Raw genomic sequence first — 12183 nt, 5'->3', positions numbered from 1 at the left:
GTAAAGAGTGGAGATTTGTTGAGTGATGTAGAGAGCTGTCCCACATGGCAGAGAGCTGAATTGTGTTTGATTTCATAAATAATTGCAGTCATCAGGGACACACATTGTTTTAGGCTTAACCGTGTTGTTTACCCATGCCACATGTCTGAGGGAGAAACATTGTTGTGGATACACATCGCCCTCAAGGAATCTTACCCAGGGCCCGTGGTTGGCAAGTGTATTAAAGGCTTTTCCAGGCTGTGCATGTGTGTGTGTTTGTGTGTTTGCATGTGTGAATAAGAGAGGGTGAGAACTTAAAAGGGGAAAGAAAAACAACACGCATCTAGTACTTGAGGTATTTAGGCGAAGCTGTAAGCAAACACATCCGTAGCTAATGAGGCCTGGCATATGAAGTGATCGTTGGAATTCATCATAGCTCACAGTTGTTACACTGCAGGAGAGTTGTGCTCCATCACTTAGACAACCACTAAAGAAAAGCAGAAAAGCCTCTGTTTTTTATATATATATCCCCGTGTTAAGAAATTAACCAACACGTACGTGGGCAAAAAGGAAAGTTGAAAAGAAAGGTGATTGATTGTTCCCTTGTTGTCTTCCTGTCAGCTCACTTTCTGTCAGTAGAGGATACATGAAAGATGGAAACTATCTTACGCCTCTGGCCCAAATCCCACTTTGCTCTCACAATTGTAGAAATTCTTCGAAAATAACAAAAAGCAAGAACTTTTTCTGTCCTCGTGACCCCCAAGAGTTTTCCGAATGAGAAGAGGAAAAAAAAGGAAATGTGGCGCTTCACTTCTTCTTCTGCAGAAGTCTCTGTGGTGGACTGGGTGTGTGTATATTCCTGTGTGCAAATGTGTACACTCCGATTTGTGTGTGTGCCAAAGAGAGCTGAGAGGTGGAGGAAGTGGAGACGAAGCTGATTAGGAATCAGTGGCTCTGCTTCCTCTGGCTGGTGCAGGAGATGAAAAGGAGCGTAGGTGGAGGTGTGGGTGCGGGTGTTTGAATCTGTGTCTGACTGTCTCCCTGCGCAGCGGAGGGACTGCTGCGTCCCTGTTATGGGTGACTGCGGAGAGCTCGATAGTCCCAGTTGCTCCTCAAAAACAGCAGTGCAGTAAGACTGGCGTGGTGCCAATTTGAACGGAGCGAGCAAACATATGCCTCTCTCAAAAAAAAGAAAAAAAAGAAGAAAGAAATCCTGATGAAAGTGCATATTGATGCCATAAATTAGAGGAGTACAATAGATTGTTGAGCGTTTGTGTGTAAATGTTTAATTAACCTGTTTGCCTACATCACTGCTGTGTTTTGTAGCTAAGGAATCAATCTACTTAGCAACCCATTTAACAATACAAGGCCTGCCTTGTATGACACATTCATTGGGGACAGCCGAGCAGTTGTTAATGTCTTCAAATTAACAAAGCCATTAACCCAAGTGATAATGGTCTGTTTTGTGTGTGTGCGCGCAGGTTGTCCAAGGACGATAACTCTGTATAAAACCCTGGTCTAATTTTCTTTATGGCTTCAGGTGAATTATCTGTATTTTAATGATCACAGGCATATGTAAATCAGGATGCCGATGATCGAAGGTGTGCTCTTCCTGTCTGAGTTAAATCACGAATGAAAAAGGAATCATCCAACACAAGTGATAGTGGTAATTAAAAGAGTTTAGTCACTCAGGAGGATGGAGTTAGTGCATTCATTGTCCTTTCTCAGCTGCTTAGTATTCACCAGTTCAAATATTTATCCAACATTTGAGTTGTGAGTGAGATTGTTTTGGATGAGAAAAACTGTAGATGACTCTTAATTTGAACAGTCATTAGGTTCCTTGTGTTTCCTTTAGTACATAATAGTGAACAGTGTGCACTAGACCCCCCTTTTTGCAAAGATCAGAGAACACAGAGGGGGCCATGATGACCCCATCCCAGAGGAGCCTGCTGTTTTGCCTGCGAGGTAAGGAGCTGGGGTGCAGAGGAGTTTTTTTGATTTAATCACCGTGCTCCACAGTGCACAATGTGCACTAGGAGGAGATGGCAATTATAACGCCCGTGCTGGCCTGCTGTCCTGCCCGTGTGGTGATGTATTCCCCGGGGCGTCACAGGGAGATGGTGGCGGGGCACTCGAACCATGAAAGGGAGCAAAAATCCCCCCACAGACACGCCGGGCTCATCGCCCCACGCTAAGAGCCAATGACGAGCCGGATCAGCGGGGCGTGCCGCACTTTGTTAGAGCATTCTTGTGAGCAGAATAAACACTTTAAAAGAAGGTGCGGGGGTTTTATTTTTTGCTGTTGTCTTCTATGTGTACTTTTCTGCCAATCCCAAAAATCCCAGCACCGCACTGACCCAGTTTACTTTCCTGCTTCAGATCGATTTGATTACACAGCTTTGTATTCAGTGGTTTCACATTTCCCTTAATCCTCATATTAATGTTATTCTCACAGTCCAGATTTAAAGTACCCCCTTTAGATTGTATTGTTTATACTAAGCGGAGAGGATACGCATTATGATACAATATTGATATTTCCATAAATAAGTGCCAGTGCCACCTCTCACACATACTGCATTCGTCAGACTTTTTCACACCGAGAGGAACTAGCTCAACAACTTTTCATATTGGATCAATCCTACAAGGAATATTGTTGTTTATTGGCAAACATCCTGACACATCATCATACACAATGAAGCTGGCATGAATAATTAATACCCTCTCTCATACAAAATATTCACTCGCACTCCAGTGGTGTTTACTCCCCCTGCAGACATCCATACTGAGGATAACCTCTGCTGTTTAAAGCAGCTCTGCGTCTCACTTCTCTGCTGCTGAATGCTGAGAAGTTACAAGAGACACAGTAACAACATGAAAGAGGCAAGAAATAGATCAGTAAATACACAGCAGCACTGTTTAAAGAGTGGCTTGAAAATACTGTGATTGCGTTGTGTGGAATCAGGAAAAAACAGTGCAGCACAGCCAAGAAGTGACTGCAGAAAGACTTGGGCTAAACCAGGTGGCGTGACAATGAGCCTAATCTGACTTTTTCTAATTAAATAGAGACATTCAGGAACAGATGACGTATAGCTTTTTTTATATATGCAAAAATGTAGGTTGCTTTTTGTTGTCTGCAACATTTTTTGATCAAAATTATTAGCATGTTGTGAATTTTTTTACGATCTCCGCCCTGTCTTTGTTTGGTGTGTTTGCTCCAGTTGTTCACATGTATTTGGACTGGTTGATTCTAGCGTCGCACATTTATGGCATTCATTCTTCAGATTGCAGTGATTCTTCGGTCACACGAATTACGCTCTAGACAAACTGCTGTTATTGTTAATACTATTTTACTGCACTTTTATTAAAGTTGGTACCTCTGGTTTCGACTAAAACTAACAGACTTACAAGTGAATTTTGTATACCTTAGTGAATGTAACCCAGTTGGGTCCTGTAGACAGTGTACAGTTGAATATTAAGCTGATGACTGACTGACTGATGGAAGATGGTGGAGCCCTGGGGAGACATCTTTGCGGGAGAAAATGACACTCCCCTTGTAACTGTCTCGGAAGTCAATGCTATCACACTGTCAAACTCAGAACTTGCTTCCCTCATTTCTTTTATCCCCCGCCCCACCCATCTCTGCATTCAAAATCATTCCCACAGCCTACAGCTACGAGCGCAGACTTTTAGTGCACGTCCGCTCTAGACGGGAAGTGTGGGGGACGGGGAGCATCCTGGGCCACTCTCACCAGGGAAAGTGACAGCCCGGATAATTGGCACTAATCAAGCGACTGCCTGGATTGAGAGAATGTCGCTATCAGCGCAGAGAGAGACGAACAGGGATGACCCACAGAGGTAGCGCCCAAGGCCGTTACTCGCCTACAATAGATTCTGTCAATCCTCAGCGTGTGACAATCATCATCTAGCAGCGCAAGTCCGTCTTTGGCCAATATGCAAAAAAACAAGAAAGTGGAAGCAGTAAGAAAGAGGCGGGGGTGGTGGGAGAGGAGAGGGAGCGTAAGAGAGACATTTCCTATTTCACATGAAAACTAGGATGTTATGAAGAGCATACTACATTATTCTTTTTTATAATTTCTCTTACAGCTATTGCTTTGAATTACAGAGGATTTTTTTTCCATCTTTTTTTTTCTTTTTGTCAAGAGCGAGAAGGAGATGAATCAAAAATTCATCTAAAGAAGTTCTGCATAGGGTGAGGCGAATATACCTCTGGTGGAACCAACATTTGCAAAAGTTCTATCTCCTTAAGCAATTATTAGCGGTGATAGTTTGACATGTACAAGAGTTGTCAACAACTGACTTTAAACAAAGTACAAAGCAGAAGTAAACAGTGCCTTGGGCAAAATTAACTTGGGGGACTAGCCATCTCATGAATTATAAATGGCTATCTATTACTGCAGTGAGTGGTAGTACCAGGAGGCTTCATTCACTGGAATAGACTAACCTATTTTCAACACATCTGAAAGTCAAGTGTGACAGTGAGGCGCTAAAGAATGCAGTTCAGGGAAAATCGAGCCCGTTATTTAGTAAACGAGTTGTGTAATTTCTAAATTGTACCAAACTAACCATGGAATACCCTCAGGGGTTTGTGTCATGCGCTATACACATTTGCCTACTAACTGCCATTCAGTTGCAAATTAATTCCCTTCACAGAGCACATTTTAATCCATCTCATTAGCAAAGTGGCCCATACATAAAAGCCTATGTTTTATCTTTTTAATCCTCATCGCCCTGATGCCAGCTGGAAATAAATAAAATCGTGTCACCTTAGATAATATCAAGCTGGGATGATCTTGACAAATTGGGCTTGGACTTTAATTTGTCTGTGGATTCATGCAGGTGATTTTTTTTTAAATCCACAAGCTCAGTGTATTTCCTCTTCACATAGCTTATTTCCCTTGTCATAATTCTCAGGGTGGATATTTAGTACATCTACTGACCTGAGATGACAAAGAAGAGGGATTAGACAAGCTCCCAGATGCAGATGTGCGGGAGCCACGAGGAGTGTGGCTGGTCAACATTGATACAAGAAGCAGTTTGTCCTAACCAGGGACTTCTGTCTTCCCGCGCCTTCTGGGCTCTGTCTCGGATAGGTGGTGAAATGACTGGATTGGCACCTCTCTCGATGCAATAACCGCTGGAGAACTGCGAAGCCTGAACCGCAATGACTCCCTGTAGAACAAGCCAGACACCACAGGCTTTTTTTTTAAAGACATGCAGAGTAAACAGATGCTGAAAGTCGATTAGACCAGGCACTTTAGGTGTGATTATAGCAAATCCCAACAGGTAAGATTTAGTCTCTTCCTCCGATTTATTTGCTTGCTAAAAGCTTCACCTTTTGGTTTCAGGTGACAGCGAGAATCTGTTCAAAGGAGCAGTGCTAAGTCAGTTTCCACTCTTGTCAGATAGGGAGACACGATAAAGCTGCAGTGGGAACACAATCACCAGATTTATGAAAGCGAATACTTTGCCAGCTCTGACTTTCAGTACACGCACGCCACACAGTTTGCTTTTCCAGCCCTGCATGTGCCGTTTTCTCCTGCTTTTCTTCTTTTTGCAATTTGCAAGTCTTTGCACAGCGTGTGCAGAAACGCCTCATCTTCAAAACGCCGGTAAATATAATCTTTTCACACCAGTGGAAATAAATACATAGCTGCATACAGTAGGAAAAACAAGACTGTGATCTAGCTCTACAAACATGGTGATTGGCAGGTGTAAGGCACAAAGGATCCAAGCGCAGCTTCACACATTAATTGTAGCTGCCTTTAAAGGATGTTAACCAATATATATTCAATGCTCTCTTTTTAGACTCAGTTCTAAGGAGGCACTCTTCAAGCATGGCAGTGTTATGTGAGCAGCATCGCTGCTGCAGATTTCAGGAGACTTGAAATACCTTTTTTCGTCAGAGCGTCACTGCAGAGGAACATTCCCTCCAGGTGTTTATTGGCAACAAAATAAACTTAAAATAACTTTAGTTTGTTTTGAATTGAAAGTCTTCCTAAATGAAAATAAACAGCGATGCAGCTATGTGCTGCTGAATATTCTTTCCCTCGCAAATGAAAATATATTTGCTTTGTACGCTGTGGCGCTTCGGAATGTCATTTTATCTTATTTGATCTGATCGTTTCGACAAGGTCCAGAATTATTTATCGCCCTACGGACACTTTGAAGCCATTATGCTTTGTTTTATTTTGTATTTTTTCTGATTAAGGGCCTCGGTTGCAAGTCTATGCTAATGTCAGTATCTGGTGAAGAACTTTGCAAATGAAAGCAGCTGTGCTCTGATAAAAGGACGGTGAACACAAACACTGCATAACATTAGTAAGGTGCCGTTACTTCTACTGACTCATAATTGTCCAACATGCCTGGGAGATACAGGGATGAGTTCATGGGACTCAAAAAAAAAAAAAAAATCCTCACCCCTTGTTTTGCATAATACTCAGCAGAAGCAGGGAGGGGCAGGTGTGAGTGATCTTCCCAGTGTCTCCAAGTCATTTTGTTTATCATTCAAATGCAAACCTTGTTCCATTATCCATGAGGGAGCAGGAGTAATGTGATAATGTCCCCTCATCTTTTGGTCCGAAGTGACAGCACTGTGCCATGTCATAGATGATGAGAGAGAAAAGACAGGCAGAGGGCCGAGCACAAAAACAGGTAATTACCTCCATACCTACAGTTTTAGAGAGGTGGCTCCTTCAGCATTCACATTTCTGTGTATTCTAATTAGACTAACCGGGCCACAGTCTGAGGACGAGGACACATACACCCGAGGACTTTGATGAAATCTGAGGTGTCAAGTAGACATGAAGGGACCACATCACTTGTGCCCTTCACTTTTTCGGTCTTGCATTTATGTTGAATACTGCAAAAGAGCCTCCTCATAGGGATCCTCTGCTTTTGTGGTGCGTGCTATGTGATTGATTATTTAGAGGAAAGCTCCACAACTCAAATCAGTGTGGAGCCAGCAAATAAAGTCAAATAACGAGGGAGAGTGCAGGTCTGAGGGAGGGAAAGATCTCAAGATGTTTTTGAAGCAAGTCAGAGTAGCCAAAGGCGAGCAGATCTTCACGCTTTCATATCTCCCCCTTTTTAATATTTCTCCCCATTTTAATGATGTGCTTCCTGTCCTTGAGTAAAGTTCTTCATAGCCAGTCTTTTTTGCCAGAAAGGATTTTTTTTCTCTTTGAAATAAAATGTAAGTATATATTTAGTCTCCTAGTTTAGAGGCTTACAGGCCGAGGCAGATATTCAAATTTGTGCTTTCAGGACTACGCCATCGCCAAAATGTTAACAATATTTTAATAAACAGTGTAAGTTCTGTGCTTAAGCTCTGCTGGAGGAATGTGAACCTTCAGTTTGTAAATTAACAAAAATAATCACATTGGCAAAAAAAAAAAAAAAAAAGGTTTTTAAGGACTTTTCCAGTCATCTGCGTGTTACAAAGAGATCCCACTTATAGCATGTGAAAATAAACAGACGGGACTCAGTGTGCGCATGCATAAGGTTGCATAAAGGAACGTGTAGGCTTTGCATGAAGAAAAATCAAATATTGATGATGATAGTGGAGAAAAACAATGAAAAACCAAAGCAGCAGACGGCTGTCATTACAACAGCTCTAAGTGTTTGAGGCCGGGATATCAAAGCCATTCCTTTGATATAAGCAGACTCACAAAGATCAGCTCTCCTTAAAAACCAGCTATAATGAAGGCATCTCATCACACTCTGTCCATGACAAGCCAGAGCGGCCTTGTACTTCCAGTCTCGAACCCTCAGGCCAGCTGAATATACCTGCATCTCTTTTTCTCCTCAACTAAAAAGGGGTAAAAGCTGGAATACGACATTTCTTAGTCTGTATTAGGCAGTGGAGGTAACTAGGGCCCGTGATGTGGAAATCATAAAATGTGCGAGACTGCACCTTTGAAATACAAAAGACCACGGATTTAAAAAGGGCACATTATAATAACCTGAGTATACTGAAGGCGTCAACTGTAGAGAAAGAGCGAGGGGTAAAAAAGCCAGGCTTCATATTATTTTACAAAAAATAATACAATAAACTAAAATAAATACAATCCAGAGAGGTTTGTATCATCTTTAGATTTTCTGTTACTAAATACTGCTCATAGATATGCTTAAAACTGATTTTTTAAAAAGATCATCATCTTTTTCTTTAGTCATATTGCCAGCATCTTGTTTATGCTCATTCCAGAAACAATTATATTTACAGTTGTAGTTCGCAGAGTTACAATAAAACGTTTAACAGCATATTGTTCTGCAACTTTTCCAGCAAAAACGTTAAAAGCAAAATATGTATAGAACAGCCCCCACCCCTCTTCCCCAGTCTTGAGGCAGAGATAGCCACTGAAAAAGTGCTGGTTCAGTCTCCTTCTGTCTCTGGGCATAGCTTTGATCAGTCCCACCTCAAGACTTATCCTGGAGGGAACCGTGCACTTCTATTCTCCATGGCTAATCATACTTCCTGTCTTTGTCTTTATGTGCTTTAGACAAGCGTCAGATAGAAGCACAGGAACAGATTTGCCCCGAAAACCTGGAGAATAAAGCCTCTGGTTGTGCTGCAGCTCATCTTTTCCAGCAGATTTCCTCATGAATATTTCCACAGTTTTTGGAGTGGTGGATTTCAACCCATTGCTGCTTTGAAAAAAGGGCTGCTTTTGAGAGACAAGGGAAGTCTTTCAGAGTTAAAGACGCGAGAGTATATGTACTGTATGTCACCTGACTTTAGCGTATTTTTAGCTGTACCTACAGTTGGTTGACAGAAGACATCAAGGCCAGGGGCTTATATCCTGCTTGCTGTAGAGCGCAGACACGATTTTCACAGAGCCTTGCCAAATGTGAGATGAGACCAAGGAGCGAAATAGTTAACAAAATAATTTCACATGCACAGCATATTCTTTGGGCTCGGGCGATATCGCTCTGCCTGCCACCAGTGGCACTTTTCACCAAGAAACCTGCTTTGTGTGTTTCGTGCAACTACAGAAAAGACCATTTATGCCAGGAGCCAAAAAAGAAGAAAAAGAAATAGACAAAAATCCCCTTTTCTTTTTTTCGGGGGGAAGCTGAAGGCTATGAAAACCATCCTGTGTTCTATTTTTGAACTGATTTCCATTTCCATGGCCACCTGAGGGAGGTCAGGCTGGTCCAGCCAACTTCCTCACAGGGACAAGGACTAACGGTGACAGGGACACAAACCATGTTCCATCCGTTCCAACACCCACGCCACTCATTATTCTCACTGGCACCATCAGGACTTTCACATGGATATAGAAATTAATCGCCATGAAGAAACAGAAAACAACAAAAATCCCTTCTCCTTTTACTTCTTTCTTGGTGTTTTTCTTCTGCTTCAAAGCCTGTAAGTCTCTGCTGTGCCTTAGGGTTAATTAACATGATCCAAACAGTGAATGATCAGAGAGAATGGGAAATCTCCAAAGGTTAAGTGTCACATGGGAAGCGTGTTGTCAGAAGACAAGGAGGTAGGCAGGTTCTTTTTTCTTCTTCTTCTTTTTTTCTGCTCCACGTTCAAAATCAAATGAGAGAGCAGAGCTGCTGCAGAGGGAAGAAATTTGTAGACACCTTTCCAAAACTTTGCATTTCTCCTGTCAGAAGGGCAGAGCTTCACAGTCTGGCTTCAAACAATATCTGTAAATCCGTGACATTTTGATGAACAAAAGAACTCTGCAGGTTTCACCAACTTGTTCACCTTTCTGTATATCATTATCGTTCGCTTTAGAGAAGTACACACAACACAGTTTCATAATGTGATAAGCAAAAGATTTTTTTTGTGGGGGGGGGCACATCCATCACAGAGTTAATCACTCCTTTTTAAAGACCTACTCATTGAGATTGAGTCTCCTCTTAGTATCACCACAGGGGGGAAAAAGAGAAAATGACTTCATGATCCACAGATATCCTGGATAGCATGTCTTGCAGGTGAAACTGTATGATTTCTCTCTGTAATAATTAACATGGGCCCCTCTTCTCTCCCTGTGGCTTGTCGCTGACATTTGGTTCATGCTTGAGTGTCTGCCTAGCTGATTTCAATCTCTTGCATGAAGGTGAGCCTGTGTTTGTGTATGCGCGCATGTGTGTGTGTGTGTGTGTGTAAGTGTGCTTGGGGTCCAGCGGCCAGTCTGACAAGGACATTAAAGACAGGACTTGCCTTCAGCAGATGGGATTAAGCATCATGACAATATGGATTAGAGACCCCCTCGGTCAGTCTCAAACCTCCAGCAGGTTAGAAAGATGAAAGCCAAACGCTGAAACACAAACGAGTCTCGTCAGTGTGTTTGTGCTCTTGCAAAACCGCATTATGTAAAGGGTCGTATCTCACTCACCGCTGAATAGATATTTGACAATTCTGAAAATTTATCACACGGATCTTTATACATTTTGACTGCGGTGACACGCCGTATTGATTTACGCCACGCTCGCGGGATGAAAACACCTCAGAATGGTCACCTCGACCACCGCCGCAACAGGCCTTATTTAACATTATTACATTATGTATGCAAGCTTGAGTATGGATAATGGATGAATCTAAAGCAAAGCAGTTTAATTACCCACCATCATTCTGTCTCACCTAACTGCGGAAGCACACATCTTATTAGCCACGGTGTAAATAAACATTAATATGCCACCCTGATAAAGACTGTCCTCCTCCTTGCAGTTCTTTGTATATTATTATCATTGCTGCAAAGTACACACAAACTGATCCAGTGGCATGTGCAAACAACGGAAGAGATACTGAAGCTGGGGCCAGACTATTACAACCACTTCACAGAAAATTATCATTAGTGCATCTGGCTTGAGGCCACCCAGCCTCATCAAATGATTAAACCGTACAAGGAGTATTTTTACACGGATCTTGCGCAATTGCATGATATAAAACGGGAGCTTGCGCGTGCGTTATTTTTGTCAAAGAGGTGATCAAATCAGGCGGTTAACAACACTGTAGGCAAGGAGCGCTCTTTGTCAGAAAATTTCTTGCTGCGTTCTTGGCAGACCAGGGAGTGGCAGGACAGGCAGAGGAATGACGGACGTCTCCTTGGGCCAACCTGGGACGCGACGGTATGAATATATAGCATGCAGGTTAACCAGCCACCGGGTATTTTGATCCTTTCAGCACATAGCAACAGAGAGAAAGCTTCAAGCAAAGAGAAAACTCAGCATACAGTCCAGCTCTGAGCATCAAACACTGCTGATCTAATAAACTGCAGTATGTGAAATACCAGTTATCCCCTCGGGGCGAGCTTTTTAACAAACTAGATTGTGACTTGTACCACACATAATTGATACAAGACGTAATTATTAAGAAAGAAATGGGTTTTTTTCTACTTTACAAGTAGTTACTGTATCAAACATGCTGAACTGAAGCAGCAGCATCCCAGTTTGCTTCAAGTTTAACCTTATTAAGATTATTTTTTGGCTTCTCAAAATGACAGAAGCTGAACTCTTCAAAGACATAAAATGCAGTGCATGTACACAAAGCTCTTTTATAAACTTCTCCATATGTCTTTCGTGTCTGTAGATGGTCTGACTGGAGCCAAAACCCGAGAGGAGACAGGCCTTATTCTGCTCTCTTATGTTGTTTCAATCACCAGTCGACTGTACAAAGGAAGCAGCCTGATGGCATGACGAGTGCACAGCGCTCATCTGCCTGTGCTGTTGTCTCAGTTTGAGCCTCATAAAAGGAAGCGGGCCTGACGATGCCAGAGGCAGGGGATCCAGCTCTACGGTCTGAGCCGAGAAACATCAGCAGAGCGCCATTCTTTAGAAGGAGATGTCCTTCAGAGTGGTGCCAACTCTCCCTGGGGCAGCAGCATGAGACACAGCCTCTTATTTACCATATACAGGATCTCTGCGTGCCCTTAATGAGCCAGGATATTCAGCATCACAGAGACAAAGGCCGCGCTTTCACTGAAGAAGCTGTGGTTTTGCTGAATTAAATAATGATAATTACGAAAATATTAATCAAACTCGGGCTCTCACGGCTCTGTGGATGTGTTGAGGGAGCCCGGTCTTCCAGCTTAGCCTGTAGGAGTTCTGGTTTAAAGTATGCCCGCGACCTATAGAGCTGCAGGCAAACGTGCAGACACACGCAAACACACACAGATGCACACAATTAAAATCAAACCCTGGTGGCCCCCTACTCTATAATTAAACACCCTT

At 42.6% G+C, this 12183-nt stretch overlaps 1 long non-coding RNA gene across 2 annotated transcripts in view; it reads left to right on the top strand.

Moving 5' to 3' along the window:
• Positions 1-12183, top strand: part of LOC147324692 (uncharacterized) — an 82907-nt gene that overhangs the window by 45151 nt on the left and 25573 nt on the right. The window contains exon 5 of one of the 2 annotated variants that reach the window (XR_015130213.1): positions 11543-11905. The exons of the other annotated variant lie outside the window; for it this stretch is intronic. This is a non-coding gene — a long non-coding RNA (uncharacterized LOC147324692). Of the gene's footprint in view, positions 1-11542; positions 11906-12183 lie in introns of those variants that run through there. 2 annotated transcript variants of the gene reach the window in all.

This window comes from Aulonocara sp. 'chitande type north' Nkhata Bay, linkage group LG7, assembly GCF_057382095.1.
Source record: "Aulonocara sp. 'chitande type north' Nkhata Bay isolate Kocher_YH1m ecotype deep benthic linkage group LG7, A_spYH_male_GT1.1, whole genome shotgun sequence".
NCBI classification, from domain to species: Eukaryota; Metazoa; Chordata; class Actinopteri; order Cichliformes; family Cichlidae; genus Aulonocara; species Aulonocara sp. 'chitande type north' Nkhata Bay.
Note: the sequence above shows the minus strand (reverse complement) of the source record. Positions and strands in the feature narration are given on the sequence as shown.